Raw genomic sequence first — 12,169 nt, forward strand, 5'->3', positions numbered from 1 at the left:
ACCCCCAACGCCCCCCCCCAAAAAAAGATATTGATGCGATAGAAAGCTGGTAACTGATGGTCAGGTAAAAAAGGGCTTTGAAGCCCCAGACGTGGAGAGCCACATACAGCGGGAAAGATGTTTGTGAAATGTGCTGAATAAGCATCTCTATAGAGGCAGAAAGAAGACCCTCCGGTGCTGGGCCCAATGGCAGGGAAAATGTAGAGATATAGGGTTTCTGTTTGGGGACATAGATAGTTTTAGAATCAAATGGTAAAGATGGTTACCCAATGAGATAAATGTACCCTATCCTACTGAAATGTAATTTCACTGTGTATTTTACCAAACAAACAAACCAAAAAAAAAAAAAAAAAGACTAATAAAACACCTCCCAGGGACAGGAGAGACGGCTCAGTGGTTCCAAGAACTGGCTGCTCCTAGGGTCAGTTCCCAGAACCCACAAGGCCTGTCACAATTATCTGTAACTCCAGTTCCGGGAAAGCATTCTTCCCCCTTCTGGCCACTACAGGTACTACACACATGCGGGTACACAGGCACACATTCTGACAACACTCATGCATATAAAATAATTTTTTTAAAGATATGATGAGAGGCTTCAAAACCAGAAGTAAGCCCTCTTACCTGAGTACCAATATACATACCACAGACTGAAATAAAATGGAGATCGCTCTACTAACAACTAAGGTTCTGAGCCAAGCTTCCAAGTTCACTCTGGACTTCCCCACAGCGACTTAACCCTCCTTCCAAGCTTCAGGCAGAAGTTATCATTTTCACAAATGAGTTAACTGAGGCACAAGAGGTCACACAACAAACATGGTGACAGCCACCACTGAAACTGATATAATAGACAAGCGACTTAACCTCTCTCTGCACTCCCAAGCCCGAGGCTGTGTGGCCTCCAGATGTACCGTCTGCGCATGTCAACCCAAGAACTGTTCGCCCAGCAGATTCACCACCCAGTGTGAGACCCAGATGCTCTGCAACTGTTGCCCTTATTGCCTGCGTTGCCCTCGTATGTGCTTATGCTTGAAATCCAGTTACTGAAAACACCCACAGAAGGGGGTGCCTGGTGGCTGGGTGTCCAGCTTGTAGTAGAGTGTTTGTGTAGCGTGCACAAGGCTCCGAGTTTGATCCCACGCACCATGATGATAATAATAATCTAAAGCACATTCTTGAATATCACTAGCACCTTCATTCTGAGGCAGTTGTTTAATATACTCCTTAGAGCAGTGTTTCTCAACCTGTGGGTCTCAGCCCCTTTGAGGGTCAAATGACCCTTTCACGGGGGTAACATGTCAGATATCCTGCATATCTGATATCCTGCATATCATATATTTATATTATGATTCATAACAGTAGCAAAGTTACAGTTGTGAAGTAGCAATAAAAATAAGTTTATAGCCGGGCGTGGTGGCACATGCCTTTAATCCCAGCACTCGGGAGGCAGAGGCAGGCGGATATCTGAATTCGAGGCCAGCCTGGTCTACAAAGTGAGTTCCAGGACAGCCAGAGCTATACAGAGAAACCCTGTCTCAAAAGACAAAAAAAAAAAAAAAAAAAAAAAAAAAAAAAAAAAAGTTTATAGTTGGGGTCACAACGATATTTAGGAAGGTTGAAAGCAACATGAGCAGTGTCCTTTTCCTTCTGTCACTGTGATACAAATGTCTTGACAAAGAGCAATTCAGGAGACAGTGCAGACGAATTCAGCTTGAAGTGCAGGGTTATAGTCCATTATTGTGGGGAATCAAGGCAGGAACTTAAAACATCATATCCACAGTCAAGAATGGAGAGAGAGCAGATGTGTGGATCACAGATGTGTGGATTCCCCCCCACCCACCTTGCTTTCAGCTAGCTTTCACAAAACAGTTAAAACCCCCTGCCTAGAGAATGGTGTGGCCCACAATGGGCTGGCTCTTCTGCATTAAGGCTCGCTTCTCAGATGATTCTGAGCTGTGTCAAGTTGAGGGTTAAAACTAACCAAGAAAATGAGACAGGATGGGGCTTCAACCCCACCCCTAAACAAACAAATAAAAAAAGCTTTGAATGTCTGGGCCAGCCCCAGGCCACTCCACCTGGTGACTCCTCCGGGGCTGAGGTTAACTACCTGCAAGGTTAGGGGTTTCACTGCAGGAAGCATGGTTATTTATATGCAAATAGTGCAAGCAATTACAAGTGAAGTTAAAGAGGGCTTAGTGGAGAGAAAAGTGGTGATCCCCTCTCTGGACCACCTGCAGGCCAACCAGAAGCACGGACAAAAAGTGAAATTCTACTCTTTGTACTCTGGTCTAGAAAGCAGGTATCTTTATCATTCCCCTTTGATTACAGCCTTCTGCAGCTCTGGACCGTCCTCAGTACCAAAGGATGTGTGGCAGCATCCTGACCTCTACCTCATGGGTATCAGTAACTGCACCACCCACGGTGACTATCTACTTCTACTTAGCAAAGAGAAATAGGCTCCAAGCACCCCTATTATAGATGAGGAGACAAATTCCAGATGAAGAGGAATCTGCTAGAACCACACTCCTAGTGCCTGGTAAAGAGGGCTTTCAACACTAGAACTGGAAAACAGCAAGCTCTCACTCCATAGCAAAATGGGGACCCACATCCTAAGATTTAACCACTCTCGGTTAAGAGTACTTAAAAAAAATCTGTACAGGCTTTCTTCATTTTAAAGACAGGCTGGCCCTGGGCCCCTTACATGCTGAAGATTCGAATTCTGACCTTTCTGCCTCTACCTCTCCAGTGTAGGATTTCGTGTAACTACAACAAAGCCACCTGGTTTATACAGTGCTGGGCATGGAACCCAAGGCTTCAGACATAGTGCTACTAAGCTACATCCCTGCCTGTGTCCCCACTCCCTTATACACTTGTTTACAGGACTGTGGGAGTTTAGACAGATACACAAAGGGCCTGAGCAGTATTCCAACTGCTAAGATTAAGGTATATAGGGCTATGGAGGTGATGGCTCAGGGTTAAGAGTGCTTGCTGAGGACCAGGGTTTGTTTCCCAGCATCCATCCACATCAGATGGCTTTTAACCAACTGTAACTCTTGGTCCAGGGGATGCAGGACTCTCTTCCAGCCTCCACAGGAGCAAATACTGACAAGCAAATACATACACATAAGTGAAAGTAAACTTTAAAAAAAAAAACCAGATATTAAAAAGATAAGGCATACACAAGCATTTATCTGCTGAAGAAATAAAGGGGTGAGCTGAAAGAAAAACCAGCCAAAACAGAAAGCAGAACTCTGTGTGTGTGTCTAAGGGCAGTCACTAGGAGTGAGAGAGGGCAACTCAGACACCTGGCCTTAAGCCCTGGGTCCCACCTCTAAGATGCTGCCGAATGTGACAAATTGTCTCGTTTCCCATGGCCTTCTTTCTCTCACTTATAAAACAGGCCTAAGATAGAGCTTCTCCCCGAGAAGTGCTATGGGGAAGGCAGGGCGGAGGCAAGTCAGTCAGGAGCACTTCATGCAGTTATGGGAGGAACTAGTCTTAGATAGCCCTCCAAAACCTGGGCCATTCTCATTGTCTTTCTTTCATTCTCTCTCTCTTATCCCCCTCTTATTCCCCTCTTATCCCTTCCTCCCTCCCGTTGTGTCCTTCCCTGCTGCACTACACCTAGAAACCTAGCCTTCAGGGAGAGAGGTCCTTGCCTGGAGAAGGCCAGTCCTCAGTAATACGCCAAAAGCTAAAGGCCCAGCCCCACCTCTCTCACCTCCTCACTTCCCAAAGCTTACAAGAGGCCCAGGAGAGCGGGAACACTTAGGACTAAACTGGTCTGGAGCCACCTTAGACAAAAATAATACCCAAGTCCTAACCCCAAAATTCATAAACAAGGGAGCTCTTAAGTTTGGTCAATGCTACCCAAGCACACTACCCCCCCACACACACCCTGATGCACTTACTTTATTTTACATGTATGAGTACTTTAACCTCATGCATGTCTGTGTAACACGTGTGCTCCTGTTACCCTTGGATGTTAGAAGAGGGCATTGGATCACCTGGAACTGCAGTTATGGATGGCTGTGAGCTGAACTTGGGTCCTCTGCAAGGGTTTTTCATGCTTTTAACCACTGAGCCATCTCTCCAGCCCAGTTCCCCCCTCTCTCTCTCTCTCTCTCTCACACACACACACACACACACACACACACACAGTGATAGCTGCTCTAAGGCAGTTCCCCCAGGCTTCTGAGACTTGGCTGGGATAGGGAGAGATGCTCTCCAGCTGCAGCTGTGTGGTTCTGAAGGCAAATAAAGACCTCACAAGCAAGCATAGCAGAGAATCAAACCTTTAAAGCAAGGTTCCTCCACCTTCTTCCAAAACCTGCCAACAGGGCTGGGGATTGAGCTCAGCTAGCTAGGCATCCCTAACATGCCAGGGTTTCATCTCCCAGCACAGGATAAACCAGGCATGGTGGTGCCTATCCATCTGTAACCCAGCACCTGGCAAGTGGGGTCAGGAGGATCAGAAAAGTTCAAGGTCACACTCTGCTCCGAAGAGATTCTAAGGTAACCTGGACTACATGAGAGCCTGTCTCAACAGTAATAACAATATTGGTCTTACAGATTCAAAATCTACAAAATAATGTCCTGAACCATCAAACATTTTACCCAAGGCAAGCAAATAAATAAATAAATAAATCCCTGTGATTGTACAGCAGGAAATAAATTCCCCCTATAAACAAAGAGGTGGCCAGCCTATTCCAAACGTATGGAATACACTCCGTGTTGTAACTGTGAACTCTTAACTCCCCGTGGACTCTTCACTAAATCCCTGATAATGCTCCCTGAATCCTGTATTTCTGGGTGAGAGTCCTGTGTGCGTGGCCGTGGTAGTGACAGCTTCTCATTTTCGAACCTGTTCTAGGCTCATCAGTTATGACAGTACTGTCAGGCTCTGAGCCTTGACTACCTGCAAATTTAAGGGCTCAAGGTAATTACCGTGCAGTGCAGCCCAGTTCTGTTCCGGTTGCATGCATCACATGAACAAGACTTGGCCCGCAGACCTTCACTGCACCTCAGAAAGCACAGCACTGAGATTTGGGTTTTTTTCCACTGTTACCCAATAACCAATTACTTCCAAATCTCAGGGGTTTGCAAAGCTTAAAGAAACGCAGGAAACGTTTCTCTCTCTAACCCAGAAGTGGGTTCCCATTCGGAGCTTTCCCCAGCAGCCAAATCTACCTTCTCCTCTTAAGAAAAAGAAGAAAAGAAGGAAGGAGGAGGAGTCTGTGAAAAGTCCCTTGGACCAGAAGGACACAATGGTCTTTGAGATTGAGATGTTTAGATTTTCTGGGAGGGAAATCAATAAATCCATCCAAACTCAAGGGGACCGTGCCATTGTGGGGGGCAGGGGACAGGGGGCTGGGGGAGGAGAGATACCACCAGAATGCCTTTTTTAAAAGACACATTTATTTTTATATGTGTGTGTATTATGTCTACATGAAGGTATGGACACCTCATTCGTGCAGTGCCATGGAGGCCAGCAGACCATGTCAGATGCCCTGGAACTGGAGTTACAGAGGGTTGTGAGCTGATGTATGGGTGCTGGGAATCTGACCCAGCTCCTGGTGAACAACAGGAAGTGCTCTTAACTACAAAAGGCATCTCTCCAGCCCCTGAAAACACAGGGTCTTAATCAGCTCAGCAGAAGGGAGCAGCCATACAAAGAGCTGATTAGCATTTGGGACCCTCAGCATAGCCACAGCATGAGCTGGGAGGGGCTCTAAGACCTGGAGTCTCTGGCGATGTCAGGATTGGAACAGGGGAGAAAAGGTGCTGAGTGTGTAACCTGTCCCTAGGATGTAATCAATAAACAACTAGGAACTACTGCGCTGGGGATGTGGCTCAGTTGGTAGGGCTTGACTGACATACTCGAAGCCTTGGGCTTGATTACCAGCACTGCACAAATGGAAACAGTGTCTGCCTATAATCTTGGGATTTGGGGAGTTCAGGCTGGAAGTTCAAGGTCATCAGAGCAACCTAGCGAGCATGAGAATAGCTTGGGATCCATGAGGCCCTGTCTCAGAAAAGGAAGAAACAAAACAACAACAAAAACCAAACCAAGCCAAACAAACAAGCAGCACTTTCAGTTGTAGTTTGGAGACAGGGTTCAAGTTGCCCCAAGCTGGCCTTTATCTCAGCCTAGGCAGGCCATGAACCTACACTCTTAACTCAGTCTCCTGAGTGGCTGGGAGGTCATCAGCCCTACGAAACACTACTTGGAAGCCTGGAGTGATCAAAGCTGACTTCGAAGTCTGCACAGGAGCCCTGTTTTAAAAAGCAGCCCCGGCAGGGTAATGCCTGAGCGCAGAGTCAGACTACACTCTGAGAATCTGGAGCTCTGCACTCTGCCCAGCTCTGTCACCGATACAGCCACTAGGTTTCCATTGCCAGTCACCAAATGCCAGGTAGGCTACCCTGGTCACACAAGTGTTCCAGCCCCCTAGAGACCCTCTGGGCAAACACATTCCCCCCACCCCCCACCCCAGGGCCCAGCATCCTCTTTCTCCTCCAGTCAGGGAAACACACACACACACACACACACCACATTTCAAGTCTGGAGCAGAGTCCCAGTGAAGTAAGCTGGAACTTATTCTCAGAAAGGCTTTTTATGTCTTCCATATCCACAAACTGCAGGGGAATCCACCCAGGTGAGGCTAGCCTATTCCCTGTACTGCCAGCTGGTCACTGTGCACAGCACACCATAACACACAGTCTGCAGATCCACTGCCCAGACTCAGGCTCCTTAAGGCAAGGACTGTATCCTGTCCAAGACCTTGGCAGGTGGGACAGAGCCCTGCCAGCAGGGATAGGCTTCTTAAATAGTTGCTCAATGAGTAACCAAAGAAACATTAACACAACCTCTCATGTGGCTGGGCAGTAAATTCCAGCACTTGCTGAGGCAGGAGGATCTCAGCTAGCAGTGAACCTGGGCGGTATAGAAAGACCCAGCTCCTACCACCCCCAGCCCACATCTCACAAAAGTGGGGATGGGCCTTGGCTTGGGGAGCAGAGGAAGGCAAACACGAGAAGAAGCAAAGTAGAGGAGGTTGCAGTTTTGGTTTGGTTTGGTTTTTTAAATGTGTGGGGTGAGCATGTGGAGGTCAGAAGACAACTTGCAGGGAGGGAGTCAAGCCTCTCCTCCTACCATGTAGGTTCCAGGGATCAAACTCAGGTCACCAGCAAGCATCTTTACTGGCTGAGCCATCTTACAAGCCCCAGTGGGGACATTTGATTGAACAGTCCAGCAAGCTTCCCACTTCACGAAGACCACTCAGCCCTGGTGCCACCCCCACCCGTAACCCCTCCTCTCCCCCCCACCCCCCTTTTAGGGTCTCATACCCTTGTTTCATCATAATGACAATGCCAAAGGACAGAAGGAAACGTGTGCTTGGGTGTTACCCAGGGAAAATACTCAGTTTTCAATTCCCTTGAGCTTAATGTTTCTCCTTGGGTGTCAGCCTCTGTCTACGTCTCTGCCCTTTAGCATTAGGACCGAACAAAGGACAGAAGGAAGGGAAGGAGGAGGAGGGTGGGACAGAGAAGGGAGGAAGGAAGGGAGGAGTCAGTTGGGCTTTTAAAAAGGTTAACAGCATCTTTTAGATAAATGAGTTTCAGAGGAAAAGAACTAAGAAACACTCTAAATTCTGTCATTCCTCATTCCATCAACATGAGAAAGTAACTACACACACACACACAAACACACACACACTTACAAAATAGAAACCATTATACTAAGTGGATGGTTCTAACACAATCACAGCTCTCAGCACAGACCACAGGCCTCTCCTTCCTGGAGGCTGTACCCCTTCCCCTGGATGAAGGGCACCCCACTCACCCATTTCTTCTGGTCAGATCAGAACATCACAAGTGCTCTCCCAGGGTGGGAAGTATTGTAATAAATCTGCCTCTCCCACACTGCGCTCTGTGTGGGACAGGGCCAGACTGCTCTCCCATCTCTCAGGCATCTGACACTTTCAAGGTGCACCTTGTTCCCCAGGTGGAAAGGAGATTCACAAGTGTACAACCAGTCATGTAGATGGTCTGGCATGCACGTATGCATTTGCACACACATATATACATATACATTCACACTCTGTGGGGGTTGGAGGTTCTGGGGTCAGGGGCCACCCTGTGACATCACACCCTCCACAGGCAGGCCACTGCTATGTTGGTGACTCCTCAGTGGTCACATTCTAGCAGCTGACCAGTGACAGGAGAGGGCACGGTAGCAGGAGGAGAGGAAACGGGACAGGCCAACGGGACAACACTTGATCATTTTTCATTTTCAAAAATCAACGTCAGTCTAGCTCATGTCAGAGGTCAGAGACAAACACCCTCCCCAGGGCACCCATAAAGGGACATCATCCTGATAAAATAAAAGACAATACACAGGGCCATCGCCTAAGGAAAAGGCGAAGTCTGATTAGGGCCACGTTGCAGCAACCACCAGGAGACTTGTGAGAGAATACTTGGAATACCAGAGAGCGTTAACTTAGAGATGACTGTTAACCCAGGGACAACCGTCTTGTCCTAAAACACGTGTGACAAAACGTCCCATAAAACATATGTTACAGAAAATCACCGGATTCAAACAGATGTTCAGCCTTCCCATTGTCCTATCATTTTTAGGTCACCTGACAGGAGATTGAGCTGAGCTCTGCCTTGGTACTGGAAACACTAACCCCCTAACTCAGGTGTTGTTTATTCTATCAAGGAACATACACATGGCTGCTCCTGAGGGCGGGAGCACACACATCAAAAATAACTAACTCACAAATGAAACCCTTCAGGGTCTCTCCACTCCCGGGGAAAATCCCCACGTTTATGTAACACAAGTGCTTTTGTGTCTGTACACACGTGCCTGTGTAAGGAGGAGTCTACAAAAGCTCACCAAATCCTAAGTGTTCTTTTCATCTGAGACACTTTTCCAAATCACTTGGTTTTCCCTGATAGGACGATCACGTGCTATAACCTTGACTCTGGCAAGGACTTCAGAGTTTAATGCCCACACTCCAACCTCCTAAATAGAAAGTGCCCCCAGAAATATTTACTGTAAATAGAATTAGGAACAAAGAGAACTTTTATTTTTTAAATGGCACCACCTGCGGTCTAAGGTTGGCAGGCTGCGTCCACAGGCTCCCCTGGTGGAGACACGGTGGGTCAGGAGCCTGAGCGCTCTGCTCTTCCAAACTTGGCTGCACCCAGAACCACCCCGGGTCGCTTTTTAAAAGTTCCCACCACCGACTATCCCCAGACCCCTGGAGTAGAGATGTACCGGGGGTGGGGGTGGGGGCGCGACGAAGGTGAGAATCTTTTCATTGGTTTTGATTTAAATCTCACCAGGTGTGTAGCCCACTCTGCAAGCCAAGTCCTCTTTAAAAGAACTCCTATAGTATTTTGAGCAGGGTACTCGGCGTTGGAAGGGTTCTTGGGGTGAAAGGGCACGCACACAGTAAATATACAAAGTTTAAAAAAAAAAAAAAAGGTCTCTGTAAGTCCAACACCACAGCCAGGCACTTACCTTGAAGCCAAACGGTGATGCAACTTGGAAAAGTCCCTCAGAAGGCGAAAAAAGTGCTCTCGTGGGGTAAGGGCTTTCGGGGTGACCTGCCTGGACAGTGCAGTGGCACGCGGGGCCAGGACAGCGGAGCAGCCACCAGCCTGTTCTAAGGAATGGCCTTAAAGAGCACTGAGATCAAACACTGCAGGGAAGGGTTGGGAGTGCGGTGCTCCGTGGGGCTCGCCCGCAGCTGTCACTAGAGCCCTGTACAGGCTCACCACCAACTGTCCGACGCGTCTGCGGTACTGGACGCAGCGTAGGAGGCAGGAGCGCACCTCCAGCTCCGGGACTGCAGCCGCGGCGCCCGGATCCCACGACCAACGCTGAGGCTGAGCACTGCGCAAAGCTGCAGGAGCTCGAGCCTGTCGAGTTCCCGGGCAGCGTCTGGGCTCCAGGGTCCCGCGCACACCCTCCCGGCTCCCGCTCGGAGCTCACTTACCGCCTCTGCCTCCGGGGTCCCGCTCCCGCAGCTGCCCGCAGAGCCGGGCCGGAGAGCAGCGGCCGCCGCGTCGCCAGGAGGCCGCGCCAGCCCCGCCCCGCCCTGCAGTCGCCCGCCCTCCCGGGAGGAGGAGCAGGCGGGTCTGCGTCCGGACCCTCCCAGCGACCCAGGACCCGGCGGACCGAGGACTGCTGCCCCTCGCGGACAGTCCCGGGCGCTCCCTGAAACCCTGCCCCATCTGCGCCCTGAGACCTCCCTGCGCCTATACCAGCACCCCATTCCCACAGGCAGCCACTCTCTCTCTCAGCGCCCCCTTACAACCCCTCCTCCAGGAAACCTTCCCTATTCCGCAATCCCACCCCAGATCTCAGTTTCCCCCATCCTTCCACCCAGCCTTGTTCTGTCACTTGGAAGCAAATCACAAAAGGCATGAAGTGACAAAGTGACGTCTATAAGCTAAAGCTGGGCCTAGCTCTGAGGTCACCTGGCTCCTGGTAGCAGCACTGGCATTAGAGACAAACTCTCAGGCCCTAGTTTAGTTCGTTTTCCAGGGAAGGTGGCATTACATTGCCAACTGGGAAGGCCGGGGTGTCATTTCCAAGCTTCAGTTTCCTCCATTGTAAAGTGAGCAAGGCACTCACTCAACAGCTTGTTATTCCTGAAGAAAGGACTGCAGAAATGGCATGTGTCTTACAGTATTTTAATAAGTAAGTGTTTACTGACAAACATGTTGAATAAAATCAACACTCAAAAATTCAGTCACTCAAAACAGTAACGTGAAAAGATTTCAAAAAGTAATAGTGATTATTTTGTAGGAAAACTGCAACAGCAATAGAAGAAAAGTTGCACAGTGATTAAACGTGCTTGTATTTATTTACAGAGCTGGAGAAATGGCTCAGCAGTTAAGATCTGTTTCTGTTCTATAAGATCTGGTTCAATTCCCAGCACCATCAAGACAGCTCCCAAAACCTTTGTTAACTTCAGTGCCAAGAGGATCTAGTGCCCTCTTCTGGCCTCCTAAGGTACTGCATATATGTGGTGCACAGGTATACATGCCGGCAAAACTTGAAAAAAATATTTTCGAGTGATCTTTAAAAAGAAGAAGACAAAGGAGGAAGCCATCCTCCCTGGAGCCCTTTGGAAACAGTGGGTCTACCAGGCATGCTCCACGCCTAGTCAGCGAGTATAGTTATGAATGCAACCTTTGTCCCTCCTCCCAACAAAAAGAAAATAGTAAGCCTACTTAAAACAGTGCACGTTTTTGTGAAACTTGATTGCTTAGTTCTCAAGTCTAGGCTTTGTAGATGATAAAACTGCATGAACAGCGTTCTTAACGGAACTGCTCGCCAGTGCAAAGACATCTGGGGTTTGGGTATATCTGGAATTAGGCAAACTGTAAGGGAGGCTGTGCTGGACGATGGAAAGGGTGTCATATATCACAGGTGCGGACACAGGTTAACCATGCCTTAGACACCTCAAAATGCCTGCAATGGAACCTGCACCTAAATGGCTCTGAATACTGGGATTGGCAGAACCATGCAAACCAGGAGGAGGCTTACAAGAGGAAGCTGTGTGGGGAGGGACGGTCCCAGAGAGCATCTAAAACTGGTAAACCAGATGTGCTTCCAGAAACAGAAATAGGGCCACAGGGAAAGAGGTATGTTTTTTAAAGATGTATTTATTTCATGTCTACATGTGTGCCTGGGTGTATATGTGTGCACCATGCATGTGCAGTGTTCACAGAGACCAGAGAAGATGTGGGACCTGCTGGAGCTACAGGAGGTTGAGCATCTGAGGTGGGAGCTTGGGATCTGAACCTCTATTCAGCAAGTGATGTACTTGTTTGTTTGTTTACTTATTTATTTACTTAACTATTTGGGGTTTTTATTTGGTTTTTCAAGACAGGGTTTCTCTGTGTCCTGTGTCTCTGTGCCCTGGCTGTCAAGAATTCTCTCTGTAGACCAGGCTGGCCTTGAACTCAGAGTGATCTTCCTGCCTCTGCCTCCCAAGTGCTGGGATTAAAGGCGTGCGCCACCACTGCCCGGCTGCCACTGAGGTTTTATAGAACTGTGGGATAACTGAACAGCGGACTGGTAGCTGGGCTGGTGGTAGAGAAACAACATATGAGCAAAACCAGGTACTGGGAAATGAGTGTGTTGAGC

The 12,169-nt window shown here is 48.5% G+C and overlaps 1 protein-coding gene across 2 annotated transcripts in view; it reads right to left on the reverse strand.

The window, feature by feature from the left end:
* Cgnl1 (cingulin like 1) overlaps positions 1-10,097 on the reverse strand; it is a 156,533-nt gene extending 146,436 nt beyond the window's left edge. The window contains exon 1 of one of the 2 annotated variants that reach the window (XM_021171400.2): positions 10,008-10,097. The gene's annotated coding sequence lies outside the window, so the exon portion shown is untranslated. Of the gene's footprint in view, positions 1-9,529 lie in introns of both variants that reach the window. The other variant, XM_029481707.1, reaches the window with a different exon arrangement.
* Between the last annotated feature and the right edge of the window lie 2,072 nt (positions 10,098-12,169).

Source organism: Mus caroli, chromosome 9 (assembly GCF_900094665.2).
Source record: "Mus caroli chromosome 9, CAROLI_EIJ_v1.1, whole genome shotgun sequence".
NCBI classification, from domain to species: Eukaryota; Metazoa; Chordata; class Mammalia; order Rodentia; family Muridae; genus Mus; species Mus caroli.